This window comes from Trachemys scripta, chromosome 3, assembly GCF_013100865.1.
Source record: "Trachemys scripta elegans isolate TJP31775 chromosome 3, CAS_Tse_1.0, whole genome shotgun sequence".
NCBI classification, from domain to species: Eukaryota; Metazoa; Chordata; order Testudines; family Emydidae; genus Trachemys; species Trachemys scripta.
Genome location: NC_048300.1, coordinates 17,482,015 through 17,498,600, shown reverse-complemented (window position 1 = coordinate 17,498,600; position 16,586 = coordinate 17,482,015). Strand labels below are relative to the sequence as shown.

The window sequence follows — 16,586 nt, the reverse complement described above, 5'->3', positions numbered from 1 at the left end:
GGTGCACGGTGCGAGTCTTTGCAGCCTTTGTTGCTGGGGGGAGGGGGCAGGAAGGTCCCGCGGCCGGGGAGGCCCAGTGTGTTGTCTGTGCCTCGGCTATACGAGCGGTCCTACTAACCCTGCTCCCTTCCCCCCGGGCTCTGCCCTGCTGCTCCCCGCTCGCCCAGCCTGGCTCTCGGAAGCCCCCCGCTAGTGCCTCCAGCCTGGGCAGTCCCCTCCCCTCCCCCGGGGTGTGCGCGCTGCAGCTCTCACATCCGCCATTTCTTTTTTCTTGAATCGTCCTCATTTGCATACCACATTTTCATTCATAAAAAAAAAAAAACACCCTGTCCAGGCAGGCGAGGGCCCGGCGCGGCGTGCGGGGCTGGCCGCTGGTGGAGCGGCCCGGCGGGGCTGCCGCGGGGACCCAGCAACGGCGTGGGCCTGGGGGAAGGTGCCGTGCAAACGGGGCGACGGGGAGGTCCGGGGCGCCCGGCGGAGCGTGCCTGGCCTGCCGGCGGGGGCTGGGACACTCGTGCGGAGCCTGCCCTGGCGTGAGGGCGGCTGGGACTCGGCTCTGCCTCCCCCGCCGGGCAGGGTGCACGGCTGGCGGCGGGCGGGAGCAGAGCTTGCCTCTCCCTGCCCCGCGGGCCGGCTCAGCCAGTGGCGCGGCGGCGGCGGCTGTTTGTGAATAAGACGGTTCCCGTTATTGTCACATGATCCTGGCATTCATAAATCCGGTAACCTTTAGCCTGTCCCATTCAGTCGCTCCGGCTGCCTTGTGCGCGGTTGCTGCCCGCAGGGCTTGGCGGGGAGAGACTCGGCCTGGCTGGGAAACTCTCCCTCTCAAAAGAAAAAAAAAAAAACAACAACAACCCAGCACTTATGGGCCCCAGACCACCTTCTTCTCCATGCGCTGCGGGGAAGGGGAAGTGACTCAGTTTTGCAGCACAGGCGAGGGGCGGTCGATGTCGAAGGTGTAATCTCGCAGACGTGGGGAAGATATTGTCACTGTTGCCCCTAATTTGGATGATCGTCAACGCGCTCGGAAGAGCAGTTCCTGCCTGTTGGTTTGTGTGAAGATTTATGCAGGAATGCGGTATCCACACTTGACTTGGGGATTCCACTGTCTGTATACCTATTGCAACTAATGAACCTTGCACATCCTATGCAAGGAATGGTAGTAAACATGAATAAAAGGTTAAATGTCAAACCATAAAATAACACTGGACCCTGCTTAAAAGTAATTGGTGTGGGGAAATGCCTATTAAAAATGCACTACCCTCTGCTTCTGCAGTTCTTAAGACCCATGCCCTCACATTTTGTCCAGAAATTTTGATTTGACATGGTTGAAGAAAAAAGTAATTGTTGTATAACTTATTCAACTGTTCCATTGTGGCAATTATAATAATGGCTCCGATTCCGCAGTCACTTACATGCATGTTTAAATAAACATAAAGCACATGTTTTTTAGTGTTTGCAGGATCACATCTTAGGTATGTAACCTTCCTCCAGTGAAATATGGCAGTAGTCGTCAAAAAAACACACAAGATATTTAATATACAGCTCAGACTGCTAGTGTGACATTTCTATTTCAATAGCAATAGAATAGAAAGAGCTGGACTCCTCCAATATGGTAATGCTTTTTTCTTGGAAGTGTTCTCCAGTTAAACCTGTCAGTGTTAACAGTATTTGCAAATAAATAGATTAATACTTCTAGAAGATTTTGTGGGTAAATGCTGGGGACGCCATGTTTGCATTTATTTCATAATTATTGAGAGGACTGGTCTCAAAAATAAATTAACAAAGATGTTATCACAATATTACAGAAACCTATTTAAGAGCTGTCTGTACTCACCAAAACATTGTTCCTGGCTTTCTTTTTCTGGGTTTGACAGACAGAAAAATGAGTCTCAACATATAAAACAGGTATATGCTTCAGTATTTGGCATTAGACCCATACTTACAACTACTGCAGGTATTTTAAAACATTGTTAAAAATGTACAGCTTTATTCCTATTTACAATAGAAATGGTAGTTCAGTGGCGTGTCCTGTGTTATCACTACAGCTAAAAACCGAACCAACACTAAATCAGATTGTTGCAGAAAGAGTGATGAAGGAAATGGCTTTTAACTTCAACCCAGGTGTTAAGAGGGATTATATTTTTGGCATTTCTCAATGGAGAAGCCGTAAAATATCTGCATAGTTTATGAAATTGTGATAAATTATTTTGAAGTCTAGCAGACTATGGCAATTCTTCCAAATAATAGTCCCATTTATCGTATGGATTTTCTCCACTAATAAAGCTAGGTTTAAAACAAATAAACAAACTGTAGGGTGGCTTTTTCAGTAGTATTACAAAAAATGGTTGCCACGCTTTCTAGCCTGGTAGGCCACGTCTAAGCACAGTTAATTTGTAGTGAAGAAATTAACTTTCTGGTTTACAATGGATTAAGGTGGTTAGTGGTTGTGTTTATTTATGCTCTTTTATCTAGTTAAACAATATTTTACTTTTTATGGTATTAGATGACAGAATATTCTAAGTGTATTTGGGGGTTGCTGCCAGAATGGATGTTGATTTAAAACAGCATATTAGGAAATTGAGAGAATTCTGTTCAGAAATCTGATGCTTTGATTTTCAGTGGTTCATTCTGATTTGTTTTAGAATAATTTTCCCTTGTAACTGTTCCACTGCTTATACTTGCATTTCTGGCATGCTTTTAAAAAGGAAACTAACTCAAGACTACTTTATTTTGTCAGGGTTGGGTTTTGGTGTTTTTTTGGAGGGGTGGGGGCGGGAAGCAATGCCACACTAGCTTGCCTTGGGATCATCACAGCTTAACCAAGCAAAGCTGTCCCTGGCCATTATTTAAATGTGTGATTTACTAGAAAATCTCATGGGTGAGAGGAAGTGGTGCAGGTGACTCAGTGGGCAGCGCTCTTTAAGTCTGGGTAACTATTGAACCAATTTCCCAGTATAGTGCTAATTGTCATCATGGCTGTTGGAGGTGCTGTCTTTCAGGTCAAATGTAAAGCAGAGGGCCTGACCACTTATGGTCATTAAACATCCTGAGCAAGTATTTGCAAGAGTAATCATGTTTGTTCTAGTGAAACTCGGATTGCTGCAGTACAATTCAGGCAGTTTACATTATGACTTGCCTCAATATTCTCTGTAATTTCCTTTATAAGTAATTCTTCACCTCCTATCCTAAATTGATGGATAGTGTTGCTGAAGTAGTGACTTGTACGGTGTTTTTCACTTCAGTAAAAAGAAGTAAGGACCAGTCTCTGATCAATTTCTTCAAGCTCTCTGAACAGTGGTAATAAGCTCTTCTATTTGCCCTTGATATCTGGCTCTGATCTGCTTAATTATTCTAGTTCCCTGAGTACACTCTGAGCAAATGTAACAACTAGATTACAAAAATAGCCAGTGTTGACATGAATTCTAAAACAACCTTCTTCAAGGTAATTTTAATGTTTTTGTTTTGTTTTAGTGTATTGAACTGAGCAAACTTTGGAACAACTCTAACCATTTGTAAATCCAAACTGAGTGTTTGCAAGATTAGTATCAATAGTTGAAGGTGCATTTGTCATTGCACAGAATGCCTCTTTCGGCTTCTAGAGCTTTATTTCCTTCCCCGTTCCTTTCCACATCTGCATATCACCACAGTACTTCTAATCCATGTTGGTGTTAATAGGAATATTTAATAAAACTTAAACCTAATTAAGATGTAATGTTGAGTGAGTTGAAGCTGAGAGACATTAAAAAAATGTTAAATTCCATGTTCCTCTGGGCCATTCCACTATAATTGTCTATACCAGATCCAGCCATTGATCTTTGAGGGACTCCCACGAAAGTCAGTCTTGTGCAAAAGCTGATGGCAGCTTTTAAATATCAGTAAGTATTATAATTTTCTATACAATTGAAGAATATAGGTTAGTTGATTCTATGCTCAGTACAGATGTTAATTTATTATTACTTGTTGCTGGTGATGTGTTTACGGGTTTCACTGGGAAGAATTTTCATGTACAAAAATCAGTTATATTTAATGCTACTTTCATTGAGCATATCCCCAGTGCCAGAAGTTGTCACAGGAAGTAATTAAATGGAAAAGGTCAGAAAATGAGGATGTGTTTGTGTGTAGCATTGTTTGTTGTTCTGTGTCAAGATAATTAAGTTAGTCTCAGGGCTTGACTATATGGGGACACTCAGGAAAGTTAAGACAAATTAACTGGAAGTGTGAAGATATAGCACATTAAACCCTTGTGTGGATGCTCTCATTCAGAAATAAACTGGCCTTAGCTCCTCCACCAGCCACCTGTAGCTTATTCATGGCATTAAGTTGGCTGGGAAGCAAATAGTTTGTGACTCTGATTAGAGGTGTCAAAGTTGCTTTATGAAAGTCTGTAGCAATTATGCTATGGGGTGCTGACCTTGCAGAAACTTGGTTCTAGAAACAGTAGAGACCCATCCCAAACTTTGCAAATATGACTAGCAGTCCTCTTGAAATGTTTCAAATAACAGTTTAAAGTGGAATATTAACTTTGCATTGGCATGTTTTGCAGCTGGTTTTATTGTCTCAGATACACCGATCCCACCCACCACTGAAACTAAGAGCAATAAATCACCACTGTGCGTACTGTGAATACTGAAAATATTCAAGCTTTAAGGTTGCCCTTTAGAATTAGACTTGTCTCATTTTCAGAGTAACTTTCTCTATTGCGCATTACTGATTACTTTCTCCTACATGTAATAAACAACTGATTGCCCTTTTTTTTTTTTTTTTTGGTCATGAGTATGAGCTGTGCAGGAAGACACTGGCCATACTGTGTGTCGTGACATCATTGCTTGGGTCAGGAAATGCAGGCTTGCCAAAATTTAACCATTCACTTTTTGGCCTAAAAATGTAATATGATTATTTCTGAGGTTTATATATTACTTTAAAAAAATACTACAAATAACTAGCTAATGTATTCAATTGCATTGAGAACTATTTTCAAGGGAAGTTCTTAATGAGATGTGATAATTGAATCTAGCACCTTCTACTTCCTTATCCCAGGCCAGGGCTTTAAAGGGACTCATAGGTTTGTTTATTTATGTATTTATACTACATCCTGAATGGTTTATGGGAATGGTATGTGGCACATGGTCAAGTGAGAAAGGCAAGAGGAAGAGAAGTCAAGACAACAGGGGAGGAACAGAACTGGTAGAGGTGCACCATATTTCTCACCAGCGGTAGCACTTTACTCTTAATTACAGACAAGCTCAGCTTATAGAACAGCAAGTTCAGGTATTGGGAAGCTAAAGTGATAAGGGAGAATCAAATAATTTGCCTTCAGTTGGACAAAAAAGTCCATAGCCCATACATCCTTTTTAACCCTTTTTTGTTTTTTTTTCTGGGCAAGTGTGGTTCTCAGATTGACAGCCCTGGAACTAGAGGTTGTTTACTACTTATAAAACAGATGCAGCCCAGGCAGGGGCAATGGACTGCCCTGCAGTGTGCCTCATTCCTGATCCGGCAAAACAGCAGTAAGGACTGAAAGATTTATTTCCTCTGCAGGTTTGTTAAATCCTGACACTTCAAACAAGAGTATTCAACGTAGTGGGATGTTTTTAATGTAGCGCTCTGAGAGCTGGATTTGAATGATACATTTGTTTGTTAGGCCAGCAAACCACCATCGGATAGCATTCACTTTCAGTCCCTCAGACTGAGCCATATTAGAACCAGTGACATTGAGACAAAAGGCAACTGAATGCCACTATAAATCCCTTGAGCCATCCAATTCCTCTGCTTTCCAACACACACTGTCAAGTTTATTAAACGAACTCTACTCATCATCACTGTGCTGGAGGAAAGGAAATTATCCTCCAGTTGGGTAAAACCTGGGAGCGGAGTTGTCAGGCAGTAGAATACCTTTTATATCTTCAGAGGGACCATTGCCATTTAGAACAAATCCAAAGCAAATGGTATAAAACCGGCTCAAGCCTGTCATATTCTGGGTGCACTCAACTTCCACTGAAGTAAAGGAATTAAGAATACTTGCAACCTGGCAAGGTTGTACCCTATATATCCTTGTATCTTGGGACTAAATTCTGCTCAAGAAGATATGTGCAGCTCCTGTTGACTTCAGTGGATTGTGCATGTTTGTTGAAAGGCAGAAGAATGCCTTCATACGAGAAACTGAAATTTACACGAATACAAGTTTACATTGTGGGCAGACAAATAGCTACAGAACTGATCAACAAAAGTACATAATCAGAAACTACAGGTGCAGGCGAAGTCTTTGATACATAACCTATTTGCTGAACAGATTAGTCAGTTTGTGTATTTAAACTGCCATGGTAGTGTAGACAGCAAGAAATGATGGTATATTGGCTCTGATGTGAGGGTATAATTTCATAGATTCTACTAAATGAAATAGGAGAGTGAATTTCTAGCCTACCTGATGTTGCATCTTGTGCGCAGACCGCCAGAAATGCAATACTTAAGCCAGTTATCCATTTAGTTGAGGTGACTGGATGGCTAATTCTCTTGGTTTTCTCTGCAAGTCTTTCCTCACTGGACTGCTATTAAATATTTAGGATTGAAATCTAGCAAATAGGAGTATAAGGAGAATCCTTGCACTTTATTTCCTTTGCCAAATAGACTGAAATGGACTGAAAATGTAATCACCAGCAAACGTACACTATGCACAGCAGGAACTGAAGAGGGGGTATTGCAGCCTTTCCCCAGTCATAAGACCTAGGGAGAAGAAGAGGAGCTCCCAGCAGCAGAACCAGCCACTAGAAGTGAAGGCCCTCCTCATCCCTAGTAAGAGGTAGGGGTAGTGGGGCATCTTCCAAACTCTTGGTCTGTGGTGTCAGCTTCTTACAACTTGATTTTTGGGGCGCCTTTATTTATTTGCCAATTGTTTTGCCTCAGACTCCTCCTGCTTTTCTCCCTTAATAGCTCTGCCTCGTTGTCCCTGCCTTCCATACACTCTTCCTCCTTTCCTCTCCCTTCTTCTTCCCCTTCTTTTTGCCTTTGCTTTTGTTTGGTTTTACTAATTCTCACCCCCAACCCCATTTAAAAAGAAACACAGGGCTTGTGTACATGGGGAAATTGACCAGCATAGCTATAGTACAATAATTATAACTATTCTGCTGTATCTATCCGGTTTAACTCCCTGTGTGGATGCTGTATTCTGACTTTATTCCAGAATAATTCTTCCACTATAGCTACGCTGGAGTATTTCCCTATGCAGACAAGCTCTAAGGTTTGTGCCAGGTATCACTTTGATAACTTAAGTTCTGCCTCCATTTACTCCCTACTCTTCGTGTGTGTTATGTCTTTTAGAGTGTAAGCTTTTGGGGGAAGGGATTCTCTTTTCTTGAAAGTTTGAACAATGCCTAATTCATTGGGACCCTGATCCTGACTGGGGCTTTGGGCACTACCACAGTATAAATGATAATCACCGATAGTCTTTCTTTCCAGCGTGGGACTGTTGTAATATAAAAAAAATGACTGGCTAAAACTTACTAAGTATTGTTCATTTTTCAAAAGTTTCTATGTAATGTAACATAAATGCTTTTAGGATATGAAAATTAACCTTATTGTAAGTCTTAATTCTGTGCTCTGTTTCCAAAAAGCATCATTGTACTTCATTTCTAGACGTTTTCCTTAGACGAACATTTGAGCTAATGTATACTACGTGGGTAGGCCAAAGTCACCTACTCTGGTACCAGATGTTGTTATTCCCTCCCCTGAAAGGATTGCACTATATTAAATGAAATATCAGAGTACTGACTGTATTGTCCCTGCACCTATATACCCTTGCTAAATTTAATTTTTAATTTAGAGACAAGAATATACTTATTGGGAGAGAATTTTCTCCCAATGAAGTTAAACAAAATGTGCGTCAGGCAACAGTTTGAACACGTCATACACTCTCTGCAGAGAGATAATAAACTGCTCACTTTTCTCTTTAGGTGGAATTTTCAGTCTCCTTTTCTGCTCACATTCTTCCTGTTTCATTTTTTGTTCTGAAGAATTATTATTTTTAGCTCCTTTTTTAACCCCCTTCCCTTATTCTGTTTGTCTCTCACACTTGTCCTTTCCTCCCCTGTTTCTGTTCCATCATTTGCTGCTCTCTCGCTCCTCCTCCCAAGGGAGAACCTGCCATCACTGCATTTCAGTTTTCTTGCCTCAGAATCTATTTCCAAAATCCTGTCTCCCCCCCCCCCCCTTTTTTTTTAAGGGATGTTGCCCAAAATTACTTGCTGTTTTGACTAGCCATAGAGGAAAAGAATCTCTCTTAATGAGCCCATTACATATGCCAGCCAAATACCTTTTTGAATGCCAGATATTTAATGCAGTAGAACTGGATGCTTACCTTAAAAGTAAATTACATCACAAAATAGTATTATAAACTCACTTTCAGGGTTGTAAATACATGTCATTTTTTAACCAGGTTACCACCTATTGCTTGAGGTTTAACCAACTCTCAAACTGCTAAATTAGAATCCATGTTAGTCGGTGGCCTGTTTCATCTGTGTTCATATAACTTTCTTGTTGGACTTGCTTTGATCACAACTTTAACAAACAATCAAAAACAAAAAAAAATCCTCTCTCCAGGTGTAACTTTAAGGGGAATATTTGGCCAAAGATCCCCCTTACTACACTCTGGGTAAACTCTTCAAGGAGTGGACAGCCAGGGGAAGATGCTTTCTGGCCCAGTTATAAAGCCCTCTTTGACTAATTGATTGTTAGCCAGGAAAGAACTTTCCTCGTTTTGGCAAGCTGGGGGATTCACAACTCGGTACCAAAACTACTGGGCTTCTCCTTTATCTCCGACACTTGTGTAAGCCAAGTAGCCATAGGGCAATTTTGTTGTCAAACTAACTTGTGAAGAAAGTGGGCTTAGGTCACCATTGACGGGCTATGCTTTTGATCTTAGGAGCTAAAAGCTATCTCAGTAAGGAGCAGCCTCCGTTGTGCAGTATCTGTGGCCTAGCGGCAAATTTATGGAGGCAGATTTAGGCTGTGCAATGCCCTTAGTAAAATATTAGATAAATCTACCATATTTTATTTTAAGACTTTACATAGATGTTAAAAGGACTTTCAAAACTATTTTTAGAACTACCTCTTCCTGTATCTGTTTCTCTCTGGGAACAATGTTCCTCTCTCAACAAGAGCAGACATCTTTTTTGAAACTTTTGGGCAAGGCAGGTAGAGTCCGCTGATGCCAGATCCAGCCATTGATCTTTATGAGGGACTCCCACTAAAGTCAGAGTCTTGTGCAAAAGCTGATGGCAGCTTTTAAATATCAGTAAGTACTATGTGAAAGTAAAGGTTCCCATCCTGCAAGCTGCTTTGTACAGACAGACCCCTGCACTTGTGTGGAGCCCCATTTCTGGATCAGGACCTACATTTTTAAAAGCGGATTTCTGCTTAGCACTTGAATGCATGTGAAGACTTGGAAACATTCAGAGTTTAAAAGTCTATTATTCAGAATAAAAAAATATGCTTAGAGTTTCAAATTAGTCCAAGTTCTATTAGGACTCAGGACTCTGTTTTTCCTCATCCATTGAAATGCATAACATCACTTTAATAAACTATTAGTAGTTGAGCAAGATTAGTTTCCTGTTCAGTCATTTTATAATATTGAATAATTTAACTGCCAGTGGACTTGTTTAAACAGGTATGTGTAGTAGTTACTATCGTGGGGAAAATATTGGTTTCATTTTTATTAAAATTTCATTAAATTTTATTAATGAAAGTCTGATGATGGCACTGAAGAACATTAGAGGAAATCTCTTTTTGTTCTTCCCCAAACAGCTGACCAAGTGCCCTCTGCCTTGGCCTACACCACCAGTCTGGTTCCTCCCTTGCCTTCAGCATTTGGAATTGTATTAAACTGTGGCTTTATTATCTGGATTAATGCCCACTGAGGATTAGATTGATATCACTGACATCACTTCACATGTGACCTAAAGGTTATTTTGAACTAGTGTCTCCAAACGAGACTCGTATGGTATCTTTTTGCTTTTGTCCTTATGCAGTGGAAAAAGCAGTTCTAAAAAGATCACCCAAACTCAAAAAGGCCACCTGTTCACCCTTCTGCTAGGCATTCCTCTTGTAAGCATTTATTTTTTCTTTTAAACACCACTCTGAAACAAACAGAGTGGTCTGCATTGTGAAAAATCAGTAATGAATTGTTTCTTGCAGCTGAAGTGCTGCCAGACAGCATCTACAGAGTGGTCCCTACTGGGTGACACCAAATGTTCTCTATGAGCGGTGTTTAACGCCCTATCACAGTGCTTCCATGGCTGACTATATTACATGCTATGTTCAGTGGAAGCCAGGATGCTAATTCACATATGTTTTCAGTATATTTTTTTCCATTAACATGTCTTAACAATTTGGTGCTCCCGCATTTTAACACGTGGAAAGTAATCTACCTGTTTATGTGGTTTATGAGCAGAAAGGTATGCCCCAAAGCTGCTATAAGGTTACTAATACTTCAAGTTACAACATATAAAGAAGAGTGTGTTTTGCCTCAAGTTGAGACAAATGTGAGTTAAGGTTGTGACTCCATTGGCTAATGCTCTGATATTCAGTTGCAGCAGGGGCAGGGCCTGAGTGTATTTCCTCTTGCACATCCTCCTCTCCTTTGGCAACAGGACTGCTACCTAGTGATTTCAGAGTGGGAATTGACAGCCCGCAACACTGGAGCTAAAGCTGATAACTCTCATGATCTTTAAAACTGCTTTTTAAAGCACCAGATATACATTTTCCCCATGTTGTTAGCCAAGTAGTGCAGTGGAAGGATGCCAATAGGCATCCGTAGGGTTAATGAGAGCATAAATTCAAACATTCCTGCATGGCTCCTGCATGGGCTGTTGCAAGCTATTTACAAATAGACTGACTTTTAAATGCTTGTATGAGGGTAAATAGACCATCTAATCCTTTGAGCCCCAGAAGTTTATGAAATCATTCATTTAATTTTAAGGACTCTGTTAAATATATAGAACTTTAAATGTTCAAAGTTTGGTACTGTCTTTCTAAGATAATTAACTTCATTGCCACAGCAGGCTTGCTGCTGTTTTACCAACTCTGTCTCTTAGCCTCTCTACCTTAGCTTCCCTACCTAAGTGACTTGCCCAAGGCCACCCAATGAGTCAGTGGTTGTCCGATTCAAACCGTGGTAGTTTGACGGCTGATATTGTAGTGGTGCATGCTGGTGCTTTTATACTTAAAAATTTGTAGTGGAAACTTTATCTCTTAGGATTTATAACTCTGCCATCATAATTCACTCCTGACTAAAACTTGGCACAAAAGGTAGCAGGCTGGTTGTATTCTCCCGCCTGTCCTCTCCTTCTTTACATGCTATTAAAATGAGACTGTTTATTTATTTTATCGGTGGCTGGAGGGAGGAGAGAGTAAAGGTAGTAAATTATGTTGGCATGTGTCCTTTTTGTAAGGAGTGCTTTTGATACTCTTTTGTAGTCAGATGTCTTAAATCAACTTGGTTTTAAAATGAAAGTTGTCAAATAATTAGTCCAAATAAAATCAATTAAACTTAGAAATAAGAGATATTGTCAGTCAAATTAGTTCAAACTTTAGGTTTTGTAAAAAGTAAGCTTTTACAAAAGTGGAGATTAGTAAAGCTTCCAGGGACATAAATCCTATAGAAACAGTTATTTTAAAGAAATACACTTTTCCCCATCATGTTTTCAAACCAGAGATTGTGGCATTGTGCATGACAACCGGAAAGTTAAATTGATTAGAAACTGACTTCACAAAAGTGATGAAGACAAGTCTATTTTTATTGTCCCAGCTGATTGAAATGCAGAAAATAAGCTACTAGCATCAATGACAAAAAGTAACATAGACTTTTAAAATGCTTTCCATTTTAATAATGGAAAGTGGTGGTGGTTGTAAGGACATTTTGTAAATCATGATTCTTATTTTCCTTGAAGACGTGCATGTAAATAAAGAGAGACCGCTCCTACTAATGCTTAATGCATATGAGTGACTTTACTTAAACAAGTAGTTCCATATCTCAGTAGAACTACTTAGTTATCTGCAGGGTAGGACTCTGTATTACTGAGACCTGCAATATTGTACGTATGAAGCATCTTTTTAGGTGGAGTCTAATATACACACTGAGGACTGAATGCTGCAGGAGGTTATAGGAATATTCCCATTGTAAGCACTATGTCCACTAGTGAGGGTTTTGCAAGACTGGTTTCTTAACATTCTTCCATGGACTTATATAAACTATAATAGCTCTAAAGATCTTATCACAGAGGTGATGTGCCTTTTAAAAATACTTCCTAAAAACAAATTGCACAGTAGACCTCAACAGCTATTTCGGAGCCATTAGTCAAGTCGGTTCATGTTTTTACAAGTTCTTCGTGTAGTTATATAATTTGCATCTTACAGTTTAAATTTAATAAGTCTTAAGGTTTCCGGAGATTATCACTTTCGTTCTTCTAGGTTGATTGCTTTTTCAAAAAGAGGATTTAAAAATATAAAGGTAACTAAAAGTGAGAGATAAATCGACAAAAGCAAAAAAATAGAAGGGCGAGACTCTATCCTTGTGTCTGTTTTACAAACATTTTCACACAAGAAGATGTCTTTTGTACCCCTCTTGCAGAGTGTTGGAGCCGAGGCTCCAGCACTAGCCCAAATGTCTACAGTGCTATTTTTGGCTCTGCAAGTCCAAGTCAGCTGACCCGGGCTCTGAGACTTGGTGCCACGTTTTTTTTTTTTTTTTGCAGTGTAGACATGCCCATAGTGTATGTGCGCCAGGGGACCAAATTAAAGTTGCCTGGGCAACTTTAATTCTGACACTTCCAGACTTTTGAGTGGTTGGTTACTAATAGCCTTTACCTTTTAAAATAGCTTTTTTGGAATTCAATAATGTATACAGTTAATGAGGGGAAGGGGGAAGAGTCTCCATTAATGGGCCTGGTTCCAGTGGGATAGCTGTGGCATCACTTGGAGCTGGAGCTAGTGGAACATAACTTTAGAGCACCTGTAAAAGAAATCAGTATGCCTGGGATTTTCAAAGGTGTTTAAGGGAGTTAAGTTAGGCAAGGGCCTAATTCCCTTAGGTGCCTCTGAAAATTCCGACCTGTATGCCTCGACCTTATTTGGAACGACCAGACTTAAATTTTGTTGCGGATCACCTTTGGGAAATACCTAAAAACAAAATTCCAATGTCACCTTCGCTCCCTGGCTCCCCAATTGCCTGATAAAAGTACATATCGGAAAATAAGTACACCTTTTATATATCATACTGAAATGTTCATAAACTAGCAGACCTGTCAAATACATTGTAACCATTTACTTTAAAAAAGTTAATGCAAAAGATTATTCATTTAACCAGTTTCTAATTCGTTTTTCAAAATAGTAGCAGCATTAATCCAAGAATCTTCCCCAAGTTTATAACTTTAGTGAATTTAAAAATATGTTGTGTATTGATAACTTAATATCCATAAAGTATTTTGTATTTATGACACCTTGGCTAAGGCTTTTATCTCATGTGCTCTTCCCTTGTGCATGCGCACACACATATATATGAGATGCTAAACTAATAATAATTTCAGTAGCTCTGTAACAGTTCATGATTATTCTCAGACTCAAGAATAAAGCTAGCCAAAGATACCAAATTTCAGCACTTCAAAAGGGTAGTACAATTTCATACTGTCTTGTGTCGTAGTCAGAATAGTATCCAGATATTTAATAATAGCTTAGTGAAAAATAATTCTTGCAGGCGAGGCATTTTGGGAGTGTGTGCTTGAGCACTCATATCACCAAGGAAGTATAGGCTACCTTTATCAAGTTACTAGAGGAACAGCTCATCCCAACATGCTGTGAGGTCAGAAAAGAACACATGCCAATAAATATTGCTATATTTTTTTTATGTACACTATCTTCATTTGATGGGAAGAATAAAATATATGTGCCTTGGAGTCCATGCAGCATAGTTCAGAGGTGGCTGTTTAACTTAGTTCAAAGAGAGAACTTTGGGCATTTGATCTGGGCGAGCAAAACACTGTTATAAACCAGCAGTGAGCGTGAGGAGTAACTTCTTAGATGTTACTGCTACAAAATAGTAGCCTTGGTGTACGTACATATGTCCTCTAATGATGTTGGTGATATAATTGTTAAATGACTTTATTTTCCTGATTACACTGGTGCCTTTGAGGTTTATTTCATGTGTCTATTAAAGTGTTGACAAAGAATAGTGTTACACCTGTAACCAATAGCCTCTTGATATCTGAATAAAATACTTGAAGTAGAAACTGCATGGATGTCCAGAGTAGCTAATAGAAAAATATTCTGTAAGTCTCTCAAAGGGAAATAATTATCCTTTAAATGCTTTAATGCTTAGTTCTGGTCTGCACTAAAGAGTTAGGTCTATCCACCTACATTGCTCAGGGGTGTGAAAAATCCACCCCCCTGAGCAACCATAGTTAAGCCGACCTAACCCTCATGTAGACAGTGCTAGGTTGATGGAAGAATTCTTTCGTCTGCCTAGCTACCGCTTCGCAGGGAGGTGGATTACTTATTCCTGGTTTCATGCTTGCCAACTTACCCTCCCACTTCAGCAGCAGCCCACTGGGGACGCTGGGCTTCCAATGTCTGCATCTTCAGGATAGTTCGCTGGGCAGACTGCCCTTGGACCAAATTTCAAGTAGCAAAATCTTTTGTGAAAGAGGTTACTTTTTTTCACGCAGGTCTAGCCACAAGCCTTAAAATACAAATCCCACAAACATATCTTATGAGAGTAAACCTTGCTGGAGGATTTAAGACAATCAGCTAGGTGTCTTGCTTATCTGCTTGGCAAGAATGTTTCTTCATGAAAAGCTGCAGCTGTAGGCAAGTGTACCCAGAACCCAACATAAATCCATGGAACTATAGGGCACACAATACATCAGCAGCCTGCTCATATTGCAAGTGAATTTGCTGGGAAACTAGTTTAGTGAAAATATGAAGAATAGCATTCCACCCTACACCTTAATGCAATGACTGAAGATGAGAAGGGGAACAAACCCCTCAAGCCCTACTGATGCCCTCTTCAACATGACTGAAGGACCCCATACGTTTTCATTATTCATTTCAACAGAAAATGGATTTAGTCCTAGGCTTCTTTGAATAATTTTCCTCTAACTTGCTGTGGTGTTAATGATTGTGATGAAGCAGAGACACTGCCAGCCAGCACAGCAGAGGTTAAAGAAAGCCTTTGGGCCCAGCTAGCCCCACCCCACTATACCTGCAGCCAATGACAGGCCTGGGGGGGGAATAAAAGAAGGAAGCTCAGTTCAGGGCTGACTGGCAAAGAGGCAGGAGCTGGCTGTCTCCCTGCCTGAAGGGATAGAGCGCCGGTGCCTGCCAGTTAGGGCAGCCCCCTGGAAGTAAGCACTGGTCACCCCAGCCTTAAAGGCTGAGGCCACTCAGCCAGCAGGGAGCTGAGAGCCAGGTGATCTAACCACTAGGCTGCCCGGCCACCCAAGCCCTGTTACAGTGATCAATATTGCATCTTTTATTGTCTGTTTCTTTGTAATGTGAACTAAAGCAGCATACTGCATGCTAGTTAAGAGTGCCACTTTCAATGACTGATTTATAACAACAATCAATACACAAGTTATTTCCAAGGACAATTTTGGTAAGGGGTAAAATTTTTAAAAGCACGTAAGTCCCATTTGCAAAAGTTTAATTGAAAGTCAGTGGGACTTAAGTCCCTTACGAGCTCAAATCTTGCTTTTCTTGTAGGATTCAAAATTTCCAAAGAATGAGTGAGCTTGTTTAAAAAATTCACATGGAGTATATGAGAGCTAGATACTGGGTGTTTGATTGATCTGGAACAGTCCAGGTGATCTTTCAGATTTTAGTAATCTTTGCCTATGTTTATGTGGTGTTTGCTTCAGGTAGGGAATTCCTTCATACTCCAAAATTTTCATCGGGACATTTTCATCTGATGGGACTTTGACTTTCTTGGAGGTCAAGAAGTCTCTCTCTCTCTTTGATCTGTGTAAAACAGTAACTCTTAGCTTCTGTAATCTGGCTGTGTGCAAGAGAGACTTCTGCTGCTAACCAAAGTCATGCAGATTGTGGTACAGTAGAGTAGCCAAATGTTTACTCCTGTCTTCGCTAAAGGGAATTCTTGCTTAAAAGATATTGGATATTAGTTTGTTCCTTAGTTTAAAAAAAAAAAAATTTGGCTCAAACTACTATACAGAAACCAAGCACTTGGCAGGCTTTGCTCTAGCTCAGACTGCCATTTAAATAAGTTTCAATATGTCCTTGTTCGTACTCAATCAAGTCCCTTCCTTATTCCATGCCAGTAGTCTGGGTTGTGTTTTTCTTTGCAGTGATTGTGGCAGCTCAGTGTTGTGAAGCAGATGCTCGAAACTGCGCTTACTGTGCTCATGTAGTCACCTGCAAAGATATTCCAGAGCACCTGAAGGTGCACCCCTTGCATGTGGAGAAGACAGTTGTTTAGGGGCTGACCATATGACCATGGCTGAGAGCTTGTGTCCAAAGAGGATACCTCCTTTATATGTTGTAAATGAAGGTTAAATGAAACAAAGTGTTAAGATTACTTTGAAAAT

At 40.4% G+C, this 16,586-nt stretch overlaps 1 protein-coding gene across 2 annotated transcripts in view; it reads left to right on the top strand.

Annotated features, from left to right (window-relative positions):
• Positions 1 to 16,586, top strand: part of SPRED2 (sprouty related EVH1 domain containing 2) — an 88,030-nt gene that overhangs the window by 652 nt on the left and 70,792 nt on the right. The gene's annotated exons all lie outside the window — the stretch shown is intronic.